We start from the raw sequence: 20,542 nt of genomic DNA on the forward strand, positions 1-20,542 counted from the left end.
CTACTTTTACTTTAATATGTTCCACCACTGATAAGACAAACTATTTGAGTAAATGTGATAAATGCGTTAAAATAACACAAGCTGGTTTATAATGTATTCAACTCTGTAATGCCTATAAACATTAAATATTCTTCACGAAATGAAATAAATTGAATGTCAATTAATGATATGTTTGCCACTACTCTTACTTTTGTTCATTATCCTTACCGTGTGTGTGTGTGTGTGCGTGTGTGTGTGTGTGTGTAGCCTATATGGGGAACGTTACAAATTGATTATGAAAATGGTACATATGTTGACTACTTTTTGTTTTTTGACCAGTCCAGTCCAATAACACGTTTAGCTGCTAGAAAAAATGCATTCTTACTAAAAACATGGTCGCCACTCCACAGATTTGCCTTGTAACTTGGTTCAGTGGTACTCCAATTTCAGCGTTGGCGAGTAACAGATTTCTTGTACTGGAGTTATGTAATCAGAGTACAAATTATGAGTAACTGTATTCAGTTACAGTTACTGTTTCCATGAGTGGTAATCGGATTACAGTTACTTTGTTAAAATAAATGGATTACATGGTGGTGTTTTCCTGTTTTCACATTTGGGGCTATATCCCTTCTTTTTTCTCTTGGTAAGTCCACTCATTGCCGGATACTAAACCAGGTCTAAACTAGGACTAAACCAGGACTAAACCAGGTCTAAACCAGGTCTAAACCAGGTCTAAACCAGGTCTAAACCAGGTCTAGACCAGGTCTAAAACAGGATTTAACAGGACTAAACCAGGTCTAAACAAGGTCTAAACCAGGTCTAAAACCAGGTCTAAAACAGAATTTAGCAGGACTAAACCAGGTCTAAAACAAGGTGTAAACTAGGTCTAAACCAGGACTAAAACAGGACTATTTAACAGAACCACGCTGCTCAGACCGTGTCTTCTCCTTTTCTATCAATAATATTTTTAATATGGTTAAGTAAAGACTCGGCCTTTTCATTTTCTTTTAGCAGATAAAACATCTTATTTGAAGATTTTCTAGTCTTTGCTTCTCTACAGCAAATCAAGTAATCCAAAGTATTCAGATTAAGTTACTCAATTTAAGTAATTTAATGAATTACGTTACAAACTACACTTTGAGGTGTGTAATCTGTAATCTGTAGGGGAATACATTTTAAAAGTAACCTTCCCAACACTGTCCAATTTACTGCTATTTTAAGATTTTTACGGTTTTGCTTTTATTTGCTTTTACTAGTTTTATTGTTTTAGGACTGGTATGACCAAATTTTAGCACTTTACCTTTTTGTTGTGTTCATTTTATGATCTCTGTGCAGCACTTTGGAAACTGCTTTGTTTGTAAAATGCGCTGTAAAAATAAAGTGGATTTGGATTTGGATTACGTGCTTGTCTTCATGGAGTTAGATCAGTTTAACGCCGTACTGTGGAACTTCCAGACAAAGCAATAACATTTAAAAAAGCCAGGACGTAGAAGGGACTGACAAGTTGGTATCTAAAGTTAACAAACTCCATAACGAAACGTGTGTACATACCATAAATAAATGCATGTCCTGGATGAATCATGAATTTCAAAAGAACATTAGCATAGAAACCTCTCGCTCTGAGTAATACGACCGCGGAGCTGATCTGTACGGAGCTGTTTCCACATTACAAAGTCAGTTTAAATAAATGGCGGGGTCTGAACAGCACAAACATTAGCGACGGAAACATAAATCTCCATGTAGCCTCAAACTCACGCAAACCCAGCCAATCAGAGCAAAAGGTTGACTAATATTATTATGCAAATCAGCAGCAGGACTAACAGCCATTTCATTACGCACGCCTCAGTGACGGGATAAGAACACACAAGGACCGCCGAGAAGTACAGCTACACGCTTCCGGATTTGAAAACGTCTTTCTTGATCCAATAACAGAGTGTAGATTAAAAGTGGCGTTCGACGTGCACTGCGGAACATTTTGGTTGTGTGACATTAAACTTTAAGCTTTACTTTACATGTATTCAATTACAAGTGGTATATAGCTCAAAATACCAAGAAAAACAGACATTCTGACTGTGAGTGGGGTCGCCTTTCCACGGATCTGACTTGTAAGTTGGTCACGTTTGGTCTCTGAGAAAAAAGAAAGGTTTAATACCACAGACAAAGCAATGACATCTCCATAAAAAGCTTTTAACAGGACAAAAGTAGTAGTAGTTGTAGTAGTAGTAGTAGTAGTAGTAGTAGTAGTAGTAGTAAGGCCGAGCAGAAGTAAACAGCAAGGTCAAAAATTCAAGTTCATGCATCTGATATAAAAATGTATTGAACAGATACATATGTACTCTAGTTTATGAAACTGTTGACCTTTTTTCTGTACCATTTTTGGTTCTAAAGTTCCATATGTTTTAAACAGACCATGTATGAAACATGGAACAAAAATTATTTCCCAAATTTCAAAGACCTGAAAATCATGTAAATAAATGGATGTATTTCATCATATCTTGTGTTATTTGATCTTTGAACTGTTGATGAAGGTACATGATTTAAAAAAAAAAAAAGTATTTAAAATGATAAAATTTAGCTTGGAAGGACTGACATATTATATAGAAATAGTTTGTTACCTTTCATTTTGAAGTAATATTAAAGTATTCGGAAGAAAAAAGCGACAAATTATGCAAAATCCTGCACCTTCTACTTGCTTGCACAATTTTCCCTCCGTTACTTTTCCCTCCGTTACCATGACCTTTTCTTAATAAAAAAAAATCTCATGACTCAAAAAGTAAGAGGTTTTTCAACCTAATCTTGTACCATATGGTAGAAAACTATATGAAGCAAATATTCAAACCAGTTTGTTAAGGATATGTAAGTGAGAACCAAGAGTTATCACTGTTTGGATTTATTGCCCAAAAAGTGCTGCATATTTCATTCCCTCCGTTACCACTTGACTGGACCCAGTAGCAGTAGTAGTAGTAGTAGTAGTAGTAGTAGTAGTAGTAGTAGTAGTAGTAGTAGTTTATTCAGCCATTTTACAGCACTACAAAGTAATACAAAACAAAACATAGACTACAACCCCATGGATCAGAAAGCACATTACCCCAGTCCTTGCATCTTTGCACTTGCTTCCTGTTCATTTTAGAATTGATTTTAAGATTTTATTGTTTGTTTTTAAAGTGTTGAATGGACTGGATGGACAAATACTTTTAAAAAGTCATGGTATATTTTTATATGAGCATTTATATAAGAGTTGTAGAAATGCAATTTCTACAACTGCAAATTTTTTAAATTTCTTAGGTAAATGTCAAATGTAGTGATTTTGATAAAGATTTTTGCAAAGTTTAGTTCGACAGAAACAAATGAATGCTGTTTTTTTGTAGCTGTTTGTATATTTGTGTTTGCTCCAACTACAAAGTGTTACTAAACCCTCAGCCTTTCCAACAGGTCTCAGACAATGATAAAAAAAAAAAAGCATTATTCAGTGGTGTTCAAAAAACATAGTGGACAGGGTTCCCACGGTCATGGAAATCCTAGAAAAGTCACAAGTTTAGTGTCTCTTTCACGCAGCTACAGCGTTCTGTTAGTAATCATGAGGCTGTTATGATTATTTCTGAACATATGTGCCTTTTGTTTAAAAGAGACGACAATAAACGCACAGGACAGGACAGGATTTTGAATGTTAAAAAACAATAATCCCAAACCATAAGGTGAGTGGAAAGAGTAACATTTCATATTTAGCCCTAAAACTCTGATCAATTCTACACGTTTGCCGTAAAGTCATGGAAAATTCACTTTAGGTCAAGATCTTACTGCGAATCATTACGGTCAGAATAGAAAATATAAATATCAGTTATTTTGTTGTGTAGTTTGCACTGAAATGGAAGGATCAGGTTCTGTGTACTTCCCTCTCTTTTACTGCATTGTACTGTGTATTACTCTGTAGTCCTGTATATTACTGTAGTACATTTGAGTATCACAGTACTTCAGTTCCAAAGTAGCAAACACAAGTGGGAGCGACATGTTCCAGTTTGTTCCTGTAAAATTCAGCTCCACATTTATCAACTGTAAAAAGAAAAGTATTTTATAAAAGCATGTATTTTTTTTGTAGAAGCATCGAGTCTTCTCGAGTCACAGCCCTCAAGTCCAAGTCGAGTCCCAAGTCTTAGTCCATTTTATCAAGTCAAGTCTAAAGTTCTAAAAATAGTGACTCAAGTCTGACTCAAGTCCAAGTCACAACTTGCAGATCCACACCTTTGCAACTTACTAGTATAAAATAACTAATAAAGTAATGATTCAGTGTACAAAGTGGTATGTTTCCCTGATTATTAATAAAATGGTTGTGGGTTAAATTCTCTGCCCATATTAGCCTACATACATGACACTAAAATGCTCTTTTGTAAATGAATGTAACTGTAAATTGTTGATGTTCTGAGCATGTGTGTCAGTGCCAGTGTCAAGAATAAACCTCACTCTTTATTTCTATAGCAGTTTTCTCAGACACAAAATGCTTCCCAGTAAAAAAGTCATAAAAATCGTGCAGCAAAAATCCAATCAATATATCAATAAGGTTCAAATGCTTGCCCAAAGAGGTGAGGAGGTGTTTTTAAAGGCATCCACAAAGTCCAAAGAACCAAGAGAAAGAGGCAGATCACCATCACCTGTTTGTCTCCGTGGAAATGTTATTGCTTTGTGTAGAATGTTCAACAGTGTAGATTAAAACTATCTATCACAAGGAAGACAAGCGCGTTACAGCACTACGCCACATTACTATTCAGATCTGTGGAGAGCCAACCCTATTCACAGAAGGAATTCAAGTATTTTAGAGCAATAGAAACACCTGTAATGAATAAATGCTAGATGGATATGTTTAAAGTCATACCGTGGAACATTTCAGGCAAAGCAACAATATCTCCATGAAGACAAGCAGGTAGTGGACCCTAGACCAGAAAAGTTACACAGTGCACCTTTAATGGAGCGGTCTCCTCGAGTTTTAAAACATGTTTGAGGAACCATCAGCAGGTTCTGCCCTGAGGATCTGAACTCAGAGCTGATCTGTAAACTTTGATCAGATCTCAGATCAGATACTCTGCAATAGGGATGGGCATTTGATTACATTTTCTTAATCGATCATCGGGAGAATTAACGATTGATTATCGATTCATCATTAACGTTTTTATATTAAAATGATCATTGTTATTACTTTCTGCATTACTAATCTACATAAATAAATTCAACTTTACGACATAAACCGTAACGACTCTAGAGCCACATCAGCCCGTTTGACATTATAATGTGTTTAATTCAGTTTTGCGCAACTCTCACAGAAACGAAACTTAAAACCGCATGTCTAATTTGCGAAAAACTAAATGAAGAAAAAAATAGCTCTTGTGCGCTGATGCAGTCAACTTATTTATTTGCGTTTGTCAAAACCAGGACACCGTACGGGGGGTGGGAGGTGGGGACTCGTCATCAACATTGAGCTACTCTCAAAACTTTTTCCCACTGGACACAGAAACATATGTGCTGCTTTGTACACTGTGCACATGGACTCACACTTGTCCCGACTGGAACAGAAAGTGTGGAATTTCTTGTACAAGTCATCGTTAAATACACATTTGTGCTTCGGCACGTTGCAGACTGACCGACTGTTTGTGTCTCGCTCCTTCTGAGTGCAGAGACACATGTACACACCTGTTTGGTCACACTACACTACGCACACAACCTACATTCGGTTTGTCGATTAAAATGAACGTAATCGATGAAATTCTTAATGATCAATTATCAATTAATCGACTAATCATGCCCATCCCTACTCTGCAAAAACTCTAGCCAAGTGAAGATGACTTGAACTAAGAAAGTTCATGATTTGAGTAAATTTCATTGACAAGTAAAATTATTTGCCAGTGGAATAAAGCTTTTTGTACTTAAAATATGAAAATACTTAATATCTATAATATCTTGTTACATTTAAGATAAGAAAACTATTTTTGCCCCAAAAATCATAGAACTATAAGAAAATCTGGAAGATGAATCCAAGATGGCGTCATATTGTTTTCAATGGACTGTGCTCATTTACACATGGGCCCAAAAATCATTTTTACTTCTGCATTTACATCATTGTTTTGCAAGTCTCAGTAAGTCTCAAGTCTTTGACCTCAAGTCCGAGTCAAGTCCCAAGTCATAAACATGCAAGTCCAAGTCAAGTCTCGAGTCACTGGCCCATAAGTTCAAGTCAAGTCCAAGTCGTCTGCTTTGAGCTTCAAGTCAGTTCATGTTCTGCATACTTCTGCATTTACATCCTGATACTTCTGCATTTACATCCTGATACTTCTGCATTTACATCCTGCTTTTCGGCCCAGCATGTGACGTCAGAAACCTGATCAGATCGAGAGCTGCAAGAGCGGAGCTACAACTGGCTCAGAGCAGGGTTAGGCTAAGTCTTACAAAGTAAAAAAAAAAAAAAAAAGGTTTAAAAAAAACTTTATGAAAGCTATCGATGGCCTATCAGCCGAACACAGGTAGTTGATTTTACAAAAAAAGCATTGTATTCTATGGGAGAATTCTTTCTGGGCCTGAGCTGCAGTACCTAAGAGTGACCACTAATCAGTCTAGATCCATGCTTAAAATAAGAAACACAATCGAATGTTACTTGAATGAAGAAAAACACACTCATTCCACTGAAAAAACATTTACATGTCAAGTTGAATCGACTTAAATAAAGTCAAATGTTCTTTATTCTTTATTTAATATTTTGCATTGTGTAACTAACCAATGCTTTTCTGCATGGAGATGTTGTGGCTTTAACTGGAATATTAGATAATATGGCATCAAACCTTTCTATCTTCATGGCAAGCAAACCAGAACAAGTTACAGGTTAGATCTGTGGAGAGGCAACCCCACTCACAGAACTATGAAACCACCTGTAATTGAATAAATGTAATAAATGTAAGGTAGAGCTGTTTAATGTCACACTGTGGAACATTCTGGGCAGAGCAATGACATATCCATAGAAACCAACCAAAAAGTTCCATTGTGCACCTTTAAGTCATTTAAATGTAGCTAGATATTGTTTTTTGCAGCTTACACACAAGACTCTGTCCATGTAGGTCCCGAAAGGTCAAAAGCAGAATTTTAAAGTGGACACGATACAGAACAGGAAGCCAGAGGAGCCCTTTTAGAACAGATGTGACATGGGCCCCTCTGTTTGTGCGGGTCGGGGGCCTCGTGACTGAGTTTTGAACATAGTCCAGGTGGGACAGCTCTCTCTTGTTGAGGCAGGTGAAAAGATTGTAGCTCTGTTGATCTACGTCTGGGAAGTGCTCTAGCCAGTAAATTAGTAAAGTTAAAAAAAAAAAAAAAAAAGTTACTTCAATTCACTGTCTTTCTAAATAGCTCTGGCATAAAAATAAAAATAAAATACAGTTGACATAATGACCATCCAAAATGATTTAATGTGGAACTTAACAACTACTAAACCACTACTACCTACTTGTCTCCATGGAGATGTTATTGCTTCACCTGGAATGTTTCATAATATGACGTTAAACACATCCATCTAGCTTTTATTCATTATGGGTTTTTTCATTGCTCACAAATGCATTCATTCCTTCTGTGAAAAGGGGTGACTCTCCACAGATCTGATTTGTAATGTTTTAATAGCATTGTCTAATTGCTATTCCTCATCATTTTTGGCAACTTTAGAGCTTAATCAGAGATATCAACCTGGTCCCCCATGAGGCATCGGCGGGGGCAGTTCATCACCACAGAAGCAGCTTATGAGGAGCCCAGCCCAGACCCCGGTTATGTGTGGGCCAACTTGTGTGATGATTGGGTGAATATTTTAGCCCACAGATGGTTCAGAATTTGCCGAAACTGCCTATCCTTTATAATGGCGTGACCTTTCAATTGACCCGTGTGACCTCAAATGAGCTCAGATCGTCACCAAACTTCAAATTTGGTGACAATTGGTCCATAAATGGCGGAATTATCGCAGGTGGACAGACACACACACAGGGTGAATACAAAACCTGGTCAACCCTTCGGGGACCAGGTAACTACGTCAATTTGCAGCGTCCTGGTCAAAAACGTTTAAATCTCAGGGCCTGTTTACACAAGAATGCTTGTTGGTAAAAACGACAAAATATTTTATCAGAAGTGCCTTTCATTTAGACGGTGACAGCGTTTTTGGGGCTTGAAAACGCAAAAATCTGAAACCATCCTCCAGAGTGGAAAAGTTGAATACGCTCCGCCATAGCGTTTCTGTCTACACTGCCCAAGACGCAAAACTCTGGTCAGATCTGCTCATGTCACGTACGCGTTTACATCACATATATACAGTACACAGAAACAAACATGTCTCTGGCAGCTCTAATAAACGTACAGGAGACTCCCAACAAATGTACAGAATCTGCAGAGATACTGTTAGTGAACAGAGAAGGATCTGCAATCACCTCTGTCAAATTCTGGATCTGAAGAACCAGTCGATGGTGGGACAACTTTGTGGAAGCAGTAGCTGATGAAAATGCGTGGCATGAAAACTTCCATATGTCCAAAGACGCCCTTGTTGCTTTAAGTACAAACATACCCAATCGAATTCCACACACTTTTGCGTCACCGTATGCATGCAAATTTCCTTCTGAAAACGTTCATCTAAATGCAGAATAAAAAGTGAAGATGCAACACCACTTTTGCGTCATCTTTTCAGACCATCATCATATAAACGTAGCCTGAGTCTGTGCTGTTTTCAGTGGCCTCTGCGATTTCAAGTACTACGTTACATCACACAAGACTGCCCTGATGACAGCCAGGTGCAGGGACGGACAAAGTTTTGATACCTGTTACTTTAAAAAGTACTTTAAAGGTCCTATGTCACGCAAAATTGTCTCTTGTGAGCTTTTAGCCACGTTAAAGTGTTATTACCTCATCAAAAACTGACTTGGAGTTGTGTTTTGTTTGATTCACACATGTCTGAGTAAAACTTTATTATTAGTCTACATCTCCAAAGCTCAAAATGCTCCATTCTACCTTGTGATGTCATAAGAGGTACAGTAGTTTTCAAGTTTAACAGTTCCTTTTAGTTTTAGCTCAGTAGAAATTGGCAATTCCAGGACTGAAATGATTCTGGTGAAGGTATATGGAGTTTAAAAACACAATGGAGCCTAAATATGCAAAGGTTTGTGAGTTAAACATGCGTGAATGAAACAGCATAGATCAAAAATAGTGTAATATGTTCTTCTTATGGTCACTTCCACCTGTGTCTCTTGTTGCAGCCGCTCTGAAATCCACATCTGTTCATTGTATTCGCGCGTCTTTCCAGGCCTCTGTACCTTTACATCACGCACATCTGTTTAAACACTCGTCACGCCAGATGCCCTCCCGCTCTGTTGGCTGTTAACAGTTTGCCTCACACCTCTGCACACATTAGAGCCATGTTTCTGCTCACAGCTCATTAGGACCAATGAGGGCTGTCCACACTTCATTTACCCAGCCTCTCTGTGTAACACTCTTCCGCTTCTTATCTTTATGAACGGACATTCCTCTGTTCATTTCGACTTAGACCCAGCGCAGAGAAAAACACCGGGCCCATAAACCAGCTCTTGCAGTGGTTAAGAAAGAGTTACGTTTACTTACTACCTGAAGTCATTTTATAATTTAATTGAATGATGTGGGTTTTAAAATACTGTAATAGCTCTGTTAAAGCGATTGTGTTTCTAGTTGCTTGGTTACGTGTTCTGTCGCTGTTGTGTCTGTAGGGGGCGCTGGGGATCTCTTGGGTGTTGTGTTCTGTGGACTGTGACACAAGAATTAAAGGTCCGCGCGGGGCAGAATTTTAGGTCCCGCTCCCGCCTGCACCCTCATTGTGCAGTCCCGCTCCCGCAAAGATTTGTAATTTTCATTCCCGCTCCAGCCCGCATCTGTAATACTTGTCCCGCTCCCGCCCGTAAATCCCTCAAGATGTGGACATTCGCTTTCTTAAGTTCTATCAAACACGGAGAAGTGAAAAGGAATTGTCTAAAGTGTGTGTGAGGTTAGACCATATCAGCAAATTTCGGCTAAAAGTGTTTTTATTAATGCCAAATGAAATATCCAGCACAAATGATGTATGATAGTCATACATGAATCATCTGTGTATTTTACTTTACGCTCATATTTAATTTGCGGGACTGCAGTTTATCATCCCACCCGCCCGCTCCCGCATTATGCAGTCCCGCTTCCGCCCACACTGAGCTTTCAAAATGTGTCCCATGCCACACTGTTTTGCGTCAGGTCCCATGGGTGCAGGGCTGTAATGAGAATAATAGACTTGTTTGGTGGTTCTTAAAAGAAGCAGGGCCGAGTTGTGTGTTTGGTAAAAAAACAAAAAAAAAACAAGCATCAGTGGCTTGTATCAAACCTACTGCTTTATAAATAATAAAAAAATAATAATAAATTTATTAAATTAATAAAATTACTTAAATTAATAAAATGAATACTTTAACAAAATAATAATTAATTAATTAATAAAAAACATCTAAAGAGATCAAGGTGCCTGATTCTTACCGGTGAGTACTCGGGGTATTACAATACTTGACCTTATTCCAGTAAATCCCGCCCATTTTTGCAGCTACTAAACCACACTCTCATTGTTCTGGTTAAGAAGGAATCCTATTCATGTAAAGGTGTACTATGTAACTTTTCTGGAGCAGAGCCTGTCACCTGGTTACTCTACCTCACGTTTATTCAGTTACAGGTGATTTTATAGCTCAAAAATACCTAGAAAACTGGGGATTGTTTAAAGGTGCATTGTGTAACCTTCCTGGTGGAGGGTCTGTCAAATGTTTTTCTCCATGGAAATGTTATTGCTTTGTCAGGAATGTTTCACAATATGGCATTAAACCTTTCTATATTCATTCCAGGCAGTGCAATGACATATCCATAGTAGCAAGCAGGTGATGGACATAAACCAAACCAAAAAGTTACATAGTGCACCTTAAAAATAAATAAAATAAAATACAGTACCACAAGTAGCAGCAACATAACTAACTAAAAATGTTGCACAATGCATCTTTAACCAGACATGTCACCACACAGAAAGTGTAGGTTACTCTACCTTACATTTTTTTCAATTATAGGTGGTTTTATAGCTCAGAAATACCAAGAAAAGTGAGGTTGCCTCTCCACAGTTTTCATTTCCATGAAGATAGAAAGGTTTAATGCCACACTGTGAACTATTCCAGACAAAGTGGGGCAGAAAAAGGTGAATAGTTTTTAAAAACCTAATTGAATTTCTATTGTTACTTTATAAAATGACTTGACGTACATTAATGGTGCATTGTGTAACTTTCCTGGTGGGCGGTCTGTTACAGGTTTTTCTCCGTGGAGATGTTATTGCTTTGTCTGGAATGTTTCACAGTATGGCATTAAACTTTTCTATCTTCAGGGATACCAAACCAGACCAAGTTACAGTTCAGATCTTTGGAGAGGCGACCCCGCTCACAGTCAGAATGCCTGTTTTCTAGGTATTTTTGTGCGATGAAACCACCTGTTAATGAATAAATGTGAGATAGAGTAACCAGGTAGTGGGCTCTACTTCTGAAAAGTTACATAGTGCACCTTTACATGAATAGGATTCCCTCTTAACAACCACAGTGAGTGTGGGGTACCGCCTGCCGTGGAGCGAACAAATCCTAATGCTGCAACCGTTTCCATGAAGTGAAACCGGCTGATGAATCAGGTGAGGCATTAACTGGAATAAGAATGAATGTTTTTTCTAGTCATTTTTGACCTTTAAAACCACCTGTAATTGAATAAATGTGAGGTAGAGTAACCTACACTTTCTTTGTGGTGACACTTCTGGTTATTGTGTAACATTTTTAGTTTTATGTTGTTGCTACTTGTGGTACTTTTTTATTTTTAAGGTGCAATATGTAACTTTTTGGTTGGGTTTCCGTCCGTCACCTGCTTGTTACTATGGATATGTGACTGCTCTGCCTGGAATGAATATAGAAAGGTTTAATGCCATATTGTGAAACATTCCTGACAAAGCAATAACATTTCCATGGAGAAAAGTATTTGACAGACTCTCCACCAGGAAGGTTACACGATGCATCTTTAAATAATAGTTAAAGCTAAACCTTAAACTCCTCTGTCTGTTCCTTTGTAGACTTGTGATCAGCTGGCGGCCCACATTCAAACAGGGACGCCAGCGAAATTATGCACGAGCACTGGTGGCCTACAGACCCAGAATCACAAATGTCCCCGTGGAGAGAGTAGAAGAGGAGGGGGGTGTCCTCAGAGACCGCATCCCGAAGAGGAGCACCCGATCGACAGTGCGAGAGGAGGGGGGGGTATGGAGCCGTCCCGGTCCCTCCTCACTCAGTCTCATATTAAGCTCTTATTGACACACCTGCTGCCACCGGGACACAGGCTAAACTCCAGCTCCTCTGCTCTGTTCCTCCACAAACACATCTGCTCCCCTCTCCGGATAACGCCTCCGGAGAACAGGAAGACCACGGAATACAGAGAGGATCCAAAAATACTGCCTGTGCCCTGGTTCACTCCACTCATCGCAGCTCTTCACTGTGACAGCAAAGGGGCCAATGTCAAACACTGAGATTAAATGAGATTAGAAATGATAAAATGAAACACAATTTGAGGATTTTATTTTTCAAAGTTGGAGCATCAAAAGAGGCTGATAAATAAAATATAATAATAGATTGTGCGGTGTGTTTAAAAAACGTGCAAGGTTCATGTCACTCATCACAGCTCTTCACAGTGACAACAAAGGGGCCAATGTCAAACACTGAGATTAAATTAGATTAGAGATGACAAAATTCTACAAAAAATAAACACAGAATTAGATTTTTGGAGCATTAAAAGAGGTTGCTAAATAAAATATAATAATTGTGCGGTGTTTAGCAATGTACACTTCATTCTGAGCTCCTCATAGTGACATACAGACAGTGTTGGGAAGGTGACTTTTAAAATGTATTCCCTTACAGATTACAGATTACAGATTATATACCCCAAAATGTAGTTTGTAACGTAATCCATTAAGTTACTTAAAGTGAGTAATGTAATCTGAATACTTTGGATTACTTGATTTGCTGTAGAGAAGCAAAGACTCAGATATCTTCACGTAAGATGTTTTGTCTGCTAAAAAAAAACAATGAAAATCTAAGCTTACTAAACCATATTAAAAATATTATTGACAGAGGAGGAGGAGACACGGTCCACGCAGCATGGTTTAGTCCTTTTAAATCCTGTTTTAGACGTGGTTTAGTCTTGGTTTAGTCCTGGTTTAGTCCTGGTTTAGACCTGGTTTTAGACCTGGTTTAGACCTGGTTTGGACCTGGTTTAGACCTGGTTTAGACCTGGTTTAGTCCTGGTTTTAGTCCTGGTTTAGACCTGGTTTAGACCTGGTTTAGTCCTGGTTTTAGTCCTGGTTTAGACCTGGTTTTAGTCCTGGTTTAGACCTGATTTTGTGTCCAGCAATGAGTGGAATTAGTGGGGGAAAAAAAAAGGGATATAGTCCAAAATGTGAAAATGGAAAAATACCACCATGTAATCCACTGATTTCAACCAAGTAACTGTAATCCAATTACCTCTCATTGAAACAGTAACTGTAACCGAATACAGTTACTCATAATTTGTACTCTGATTACATAACTCTGGTACATGTAATCTGTTACTCCCCAACACTGTGTACATATCATATATATATATATATATATATATATATATATATATATATATATATATATATATATGGTAAATGGTCACATTTTTCTATAGCACTTTTCCACCTTCAATGCACTCAAAGCACTTTACAACAAGGAACCATTCACCCATTCACTCGCACATTCATACACCAGTGTACGCAGACACTGTGGGCAAGGTGGGTTAAGTGTCTTGCCCAAGGACACAACAGCAGCATTCATCTGTGGGAGCTGGAATCACACCAGCCAACCTGTGGGCCAGTGGATCTGACCACTCAACCTGTGATGTTTATGTTGAGAGCTGGATTCAAACCGCCAACCTTTAGATCAGTGGGCAAATGCTCTACCAACTGAGCTACTGCTATATATATATAAAAGTGCTGTCAAAAATATTGCTTTATTAATGAGTTAACGCAAAACAGTTTTAACTGCGTACATTTATTTATCGAGAGACTAACGCTCTTTGTAGTGAACTAGTTTTTCATAAGATGTGGCCACTACAAGTAACTTTAGAAAAACTACAGGATTCAGCTGTAAACTGGAAGCAAAACAATTTGTATGAAACTGAGGAGGTGGGCAAAAGCCCGGCACGGCTGCTCACTATACGAGCCCTGTATGTGTGCTGATGTCACTCATACGAGGAAAACACAAATAAAGTCTGCTCCAAAACATACGAATCTGCGCTTACCTTCGAAAAGGACTGTGACAGTGACAGTAGTTCTGCAGCCTCGCTCCTCCGGCTGTCCTCACTCCTCTGTGCTGTTATTAGGTCCATAAACTCATGGGGGCGTTAATTTAATAGATATTTCTCCCGTTGGACTTCTTGTCTCCACTAAAGGCGTTCGCTCTGCTGTGCGACAGGTAAACAAACAGCGCCGTGTGAGGACGTCACTGCACCCTGGCCCGGTTTGGTTGTGCAAGTGTGAACCCGTTGCAATCGCGCTTGAGCACAGCACGGTTCAACAGGGTGATGTTCTGTTGTAGCCACAGCTGCCCTGAGGTAGACTGACAGAGACAAGACCATGGCCCCTTCAACCACTAACATTCACTCACTACTTTCATACAATAGTCAATGTGGATGAAGTGTCTTGCCTAAGGACACAATGACAGGTTACACGACAAAAATCTTACAAAAAATGACTTATATTATGAACATGTTATACTGATTTGAGTAAATTTCACATCACAATTAAAATGATCAACCAATGAAACAAGTCTTTTTGTAGATGAAATAGGGAAACACTTAGTTACGCTGAAGACAAGGAAAAGGACAACTCTATAATTAAAATAAGAACTAAATTGTATACTGTTTGAATAAAAAAATACTTATTCCATTGCTAGATCATTCAAGTTTCAAGTGAAATCTACTCAAATCATCTATTCAAAACAGTTTTCAAATAACAGCATCTCATTTTTATCTGGTTCTTCATTTGTGTTTTGTCTGTTTTGAACTGTGTGAAACGTCTGTAAGTGTCCAGAAAAACACTACACAAGTGTTATGTGTCTTAATTTGAGTAATTTGAACTTACTCAGGCCTCGTATTCCTATCAATCTCCCATCCAAGTACTGACCACACCCAATCTTGCTAAGCTTCCGAGATTTGACAAGAGTAGTTTCAAAGAATTGATTTTTTTTTAATACGAGAACTTTAATACTCTGAGGAAATAGTCGTTTTGTACCAGTAAATAATGATTCAAATAAGAATTATTGCGGCAAACAAGGCCATACGTCTGAACACTGTCGGCAGTTTATTAAGTGTAGTGCAGTGGTGGGCCCGTTGTAGCAGACAGCCCCATTAGATGACCAACATGAGCCGGAGCATTGTTCTGCGCGCCCCCGGGACACGCCTAATAGAATCAGGACTGGACCGGACTCAAGATGGATGGCATCGGTTTTCTAAAAGGAGCAAGAGTCTCGAAAAGAGCAGAGTCCCGGGGAGCGTCTGTGCACCACCTGCTCCGGACCCCGCCCCCTGGACACCCCTCCTGCCCCTGTCCCGAGAGAAGTCCACCCCTCCGCCTCCTCCTCCTGTGCCCTCACCCTCTTCTTAGACTAATGGGACCCTGGCACCGGTCATTTGTATTCCTGTGCCCCCCACGGACACCACACCCCAGCTGACTAAAAGGCCAGCCTGACCCCCTGCTCGGTGCACGATGTCTGTGGGACTTTGAACCCAATTAAAATGGTAAATAATATAAAACATGACAATTGAAATGCTAAATAAATGGTGAAATATGTGTGAAATTGTCGTGTTGTAATGGCAAAGTACAAAAACAGCAGCATGATAAACAATGAGGGTGTTTACATGCACATCAGTATCAGTATTTTTATGATCGGGTTTTTTGAGTATCCCGGTTTTGTCACGGTGCATGTCGACACACTATCCTCTTTTCAATATCTCGAATAAGCCAGTATTCCGGTTTCTCATAACTGTAGCTGGAATATTCTGATAGTTAGTAAGACTGGCGTCACCTAGTGCCTCTGTGCAATTTCATTTCTCTCCAGCGACTAGGTCAGGAATCAGAATACACTAGACGGTTTACAAAAACCCCAGAAGTGTGAGTTTGGGCATCAGCCAATCAGCGAAGAGCCTTACATTCTGTGTTGGCAACGATTCCTGAGATCGAGGATTTAAAGCTGGAACAAAGAGAATGTTTGATGAGTTTTATCAAGGGGAAAGACGTAATTGCCCTTCTTTCTAAAAAGCTTGATATACCAGTTAGCCCCTTGAGAGGCACATTACATACGTCACGACCAAATAACAGCGATTGGTTAAAATTTAAAAAAGTACCTGCCTACCGTTGAGCGAATGAATTCTAATGCTGCGGGGTCAGACGGTTTCTATGAAGTGAAACCGGCTGATGAATCAGGCAAGGATACTGTGGCATGTATATGCAGTGTTTGAAGAGAAGCTCGGGCTCCATCCAAAAATGAGCAAAAATACATCCTTCCTTGTCCTTCCTTGTCCTTATCGCTGACCTCTGAAAGCGACATCATGAGGACCAAGGAGAAGGAAGGAGCAGTGAGGAGAAGGAGCTGTCGCTGACCCTCATCCAGCGGCGGAAACTACAGTCAAAACTACAACTCCCAAAAAATGGACTATAACAAGAGCACCATCTCCACTACTGTGCTGAGTCTTATGAGAATTATTTATGAATACATTTTACATGATGAAAATGTATTTAAAATTAAACAAATCCTAATGCTGCGAGGTCAGTAAAGTCCACAAAGTGAAACTGACTGATGAATCAGGCTAGGAATGTTCTTAAGTATGACGTTAAACAGCTCTACCTAACTTAAAAAAATTAAATATATATATATATATATATATATATATATATATATATATATATATATATATATATATATATATATAATGTATAAACAGGCATTCTGACTGTGAGCGGGGTCGCTTCTCCACAGATCTGACCTGTAACTTGGTCTGGTTTGGTTTTCATGTAGATAGAAGGGGTTAATATCATCCTGTGAAACATTCCAGACAAAGCAATAATATCTGCACGGAGAAAAGCATTTGACAGATTGTCCACCAGAAAACTTACACAATGCACCTTTAAGATACAAAAACTTCAATATAACAAAATGTTTAAATTGCTCAAAACTTACTGGGAAAGTTTCCAAATAACCTCAGTACACCCCAGATAGACATATTAGAGAATCATTTGTCATTTGAAGGCAGTTTGGGGCCAAAAGCTGACATGGCCAAAAATGTGATATTTTGCCAGGTCTGGTCTGTCATTTTGGAATAAACTTGACCAAATTTTGAAATTGCTCAAAACTTTCTGGAAATGTCAACAACCCCTGCCCACCCCACATGTACATATTAGATGATATTTTGCCATTTGAAGGCAGTTTGGGGCTAAAACCTGACATGGTGAAAAATTGGATATTTCGCCAGGTTCGGCCTAGATTTGACCAAACTTTAAAATTGCTCAAAATTTGCTAGAAACATCTCAAGATAATCTTAGACCACCGCAGATGTACATATTACAGAATCGTTTGTCATTTGAAGGCAGTTTGTAGAACCTGACATGGCAAAAAATTTGATATTTCACAAGGTCTGATGCTATCATTTCAGAATACATTCGTCCAAATTTTGAAATTGCTCAAAACTTTCTGGAAATGTCTCCAAACAGCCTCTGAGCACCCCACATGTACACATTTGACCATATGAAGGCAGTTTGGGGCTAAAACCTCACATAGCCAAAAATTTTATATTTGACAGGTCCAACCCAAATTTGACCAAACTTTGAAATTGCTCAAAATTTGTCGCATCGTTTGTCATTTGAAGGCAGTTTTCAAAACCTGACATGGCCAAAAATGTGATATTTCGCGAAGTCCGGCCCTGTCGTTTTGGCTCAGATTTGACCAAATTTTAAAATTGCTCAAAACTTGCTGGAAATGTCTCAAAATAACCTCAAGACCACCCAGATGTACCTAGTGGAGCACCTGACATGGCCAAAAATGAGATTTTTCACCGGGTCCAGCCCTGTCGATTTGGCTTAAACCAAAAGCATATCATACAAGTAAATGAAATACAACCTGGAATACAGTAAATACTGGATTAGTCAAAAAAAAAAGGCATAATTGGATCTTTAATGAAAATGTCTTCAGATAAACAGAGTCACATGCAAAAGTGACCTGATTTAGCCCTATTGTTGTATGATGGTGATTAGTCATGTTTTTATGCCAGATGCCCTCCCTGACTAAGCATGGATCTCTTAAAAACAAACAAAAACTCTCATTTCTGTATTGGAGATGGTCTTTTTCTCTGAGCAGGTGTTCTCAAAAGCTAAGCCTGGCGTTATTGGTTTTCCAGTTTGTCTATTCAGCTTGTGTCCGATTTTTCATAACTTGTGCTTTTCCGAAGGGACGACACATTCAGGCGATCTCCAGTGGAAAAAAACAAAAAACTGAACACCATTTACCAAATTCTCTCCTGGTCTGGCCTTCCAAATTATGGTTTGATTTTGATTTTTTTACTTTCATTTTTTTGAGATAAACCCACCCCCAGGTAAGTGTGATCCATATTTTCATTGGTCAGTATATTTTCCTTTCAATCATAATAATATATTATGGTGGTTAGATTCTAGCTGTGCATTGTATCCTTGAGCAAGACACTTCTACTGCCATGCTTAAAGGTGCACTACGTAACCTTTCGGGTCTGTCGCCTGCTTTTTTCCATGGGGCTGTGATTGCTTTGCTCTGAAATGTTAAACAGTACAGCATCAAACTCTAGCATTTATTATTTACATATGTTTTAGTTGAAAAAATATCTTGAAAACATTTAGTGTGTTTACATGCACATCAGTATTCCGGTTATCAGCCACATCCCAGTTATGGCAGTATTCGGGATATTGTGTATACATGCACGCTGAGAAACCGGGATACTCATATCCCTGGGTACATGGCCAAATGTAGTATCCCGGTTTCTTGACATAATCTTACAAATGTAAAAGTGTAAAAATTAACTTCATAAACCAGGAAAAATACAAACAACCATGAGCTCCTTTAGCATAGGAAGCTCAGGAGATTCCTAAAAAGTAGTAGATAATAATAATAATCCACTGTGCAGATCAAACCAAACATTTTTAAACTCTATTGTACAAGTTCTACACTGCAGCAGATTCTTAATTAAAATTTTCTGCATAAATGAATGCAACTTTCCAACATATAAACCACTATAGAGCCACATCAGCATACATCAATATGATGCAGCTTTGCCATATTTGTTTAAGTTTTACAGAAACAAAACTTAAAACCACATGTCTCATTTGCATAAACTGTAAGCACTAAAAAACCCTCAGCTCTTTCCTTGTGAGCTGATGCAGTTCAGCTTCTGTGACAGAGGATGCGCTGCTGATGGTGAGTCTGTTCTGTGTGTATATCGCGTTGGAGATGGTTCATGTTTAACTTTTCAGAGATCATACGTGTGCAGGTTTTTGTGTACATGCCACAGTATCCCAGTTACTATCGGAATATCTCACCTACCCTGTCCCGGTTTCACTGGGATACTGGTTTATTCAGGACACTGAAACCGAGATACTGTGTATACATGCACCATGACAAAACCAGGATGCTCAAAAAAACTGATCATAACTAGGATACTGATGTGTATATATGTACTTACTGTTACTGGGGTCGCCTCTACACAGATCTGACCTCTAACTTGGTCTGGTGATGTCTCCATGGAAATACAGAAGGTTATTGCAACACTACAGTAGAACATTTAAAGCCAAAACAATAACATCTCCATAGATACAAACAGGCGGTGGACCATCGACCAGTAAAGTTACGCAGTGCTGCTTTAATAACGTTATTGGACACTCCACAGCATGGCATTAAACTGATCTATCTCCGTGGAAACAAGCAGATGATGGCTCCAGGGCATGTTACAGATCTGCGGAGAGGCGAATCTGTGTTTTTCAAGGTACTTTTTAGCTATGATGAAAACACCTTGAATTAAAAAAAAAGCAAAATAAATACGTATATTTTTGATATAGTAAGAGCATTATAACACGACTTAAAGCTCACAAGAGTTAATTTAGTATAATATAGACCCTTTAAAAAGATATGTTGTTTTTTCAGTTTCTTACTATTGCTAAAATCTGACACTATATGAGCACTACCGTCACTTGAAAATGTGTCTTGAATACAGAAACTTAAAAGTAAAAATCTTTTCCACAAATGCAGTCCCCGCTTAGAGATTATGCAGGTACTGTATTTTACCAACCATTTCCCAGTCCCATTTACATGCAGACGTGTGGAGATCAGTCCATCTGAGCAGATTAACACTATCACAGAGAGCACATGTTTTCTCCTGAGGCTGCTCTCGTCATGTGACCCAACATACAAGTCAA

The sequence above is a fragment of the Boleophthalmus pectinirostris genome, unplaced genomic scaffold (assembly GCF_026225935.1).
Source record: "Boleophthalmus pectinirostris isolate CB_2022bp ecotype Guang Dong unplaced genomic scaffold, ASM2622593v1 HiC_scaffold_9, whole genome shotgun sequence".
Classification (NCBI taxonomy): domain Eukaryota; kingdom Metazoa; phylum Chordata; class Actinopteri; order Gobiiformes; family Gobiidae; genus Boleophthalmus; species Boleophthalmus pectinirostris.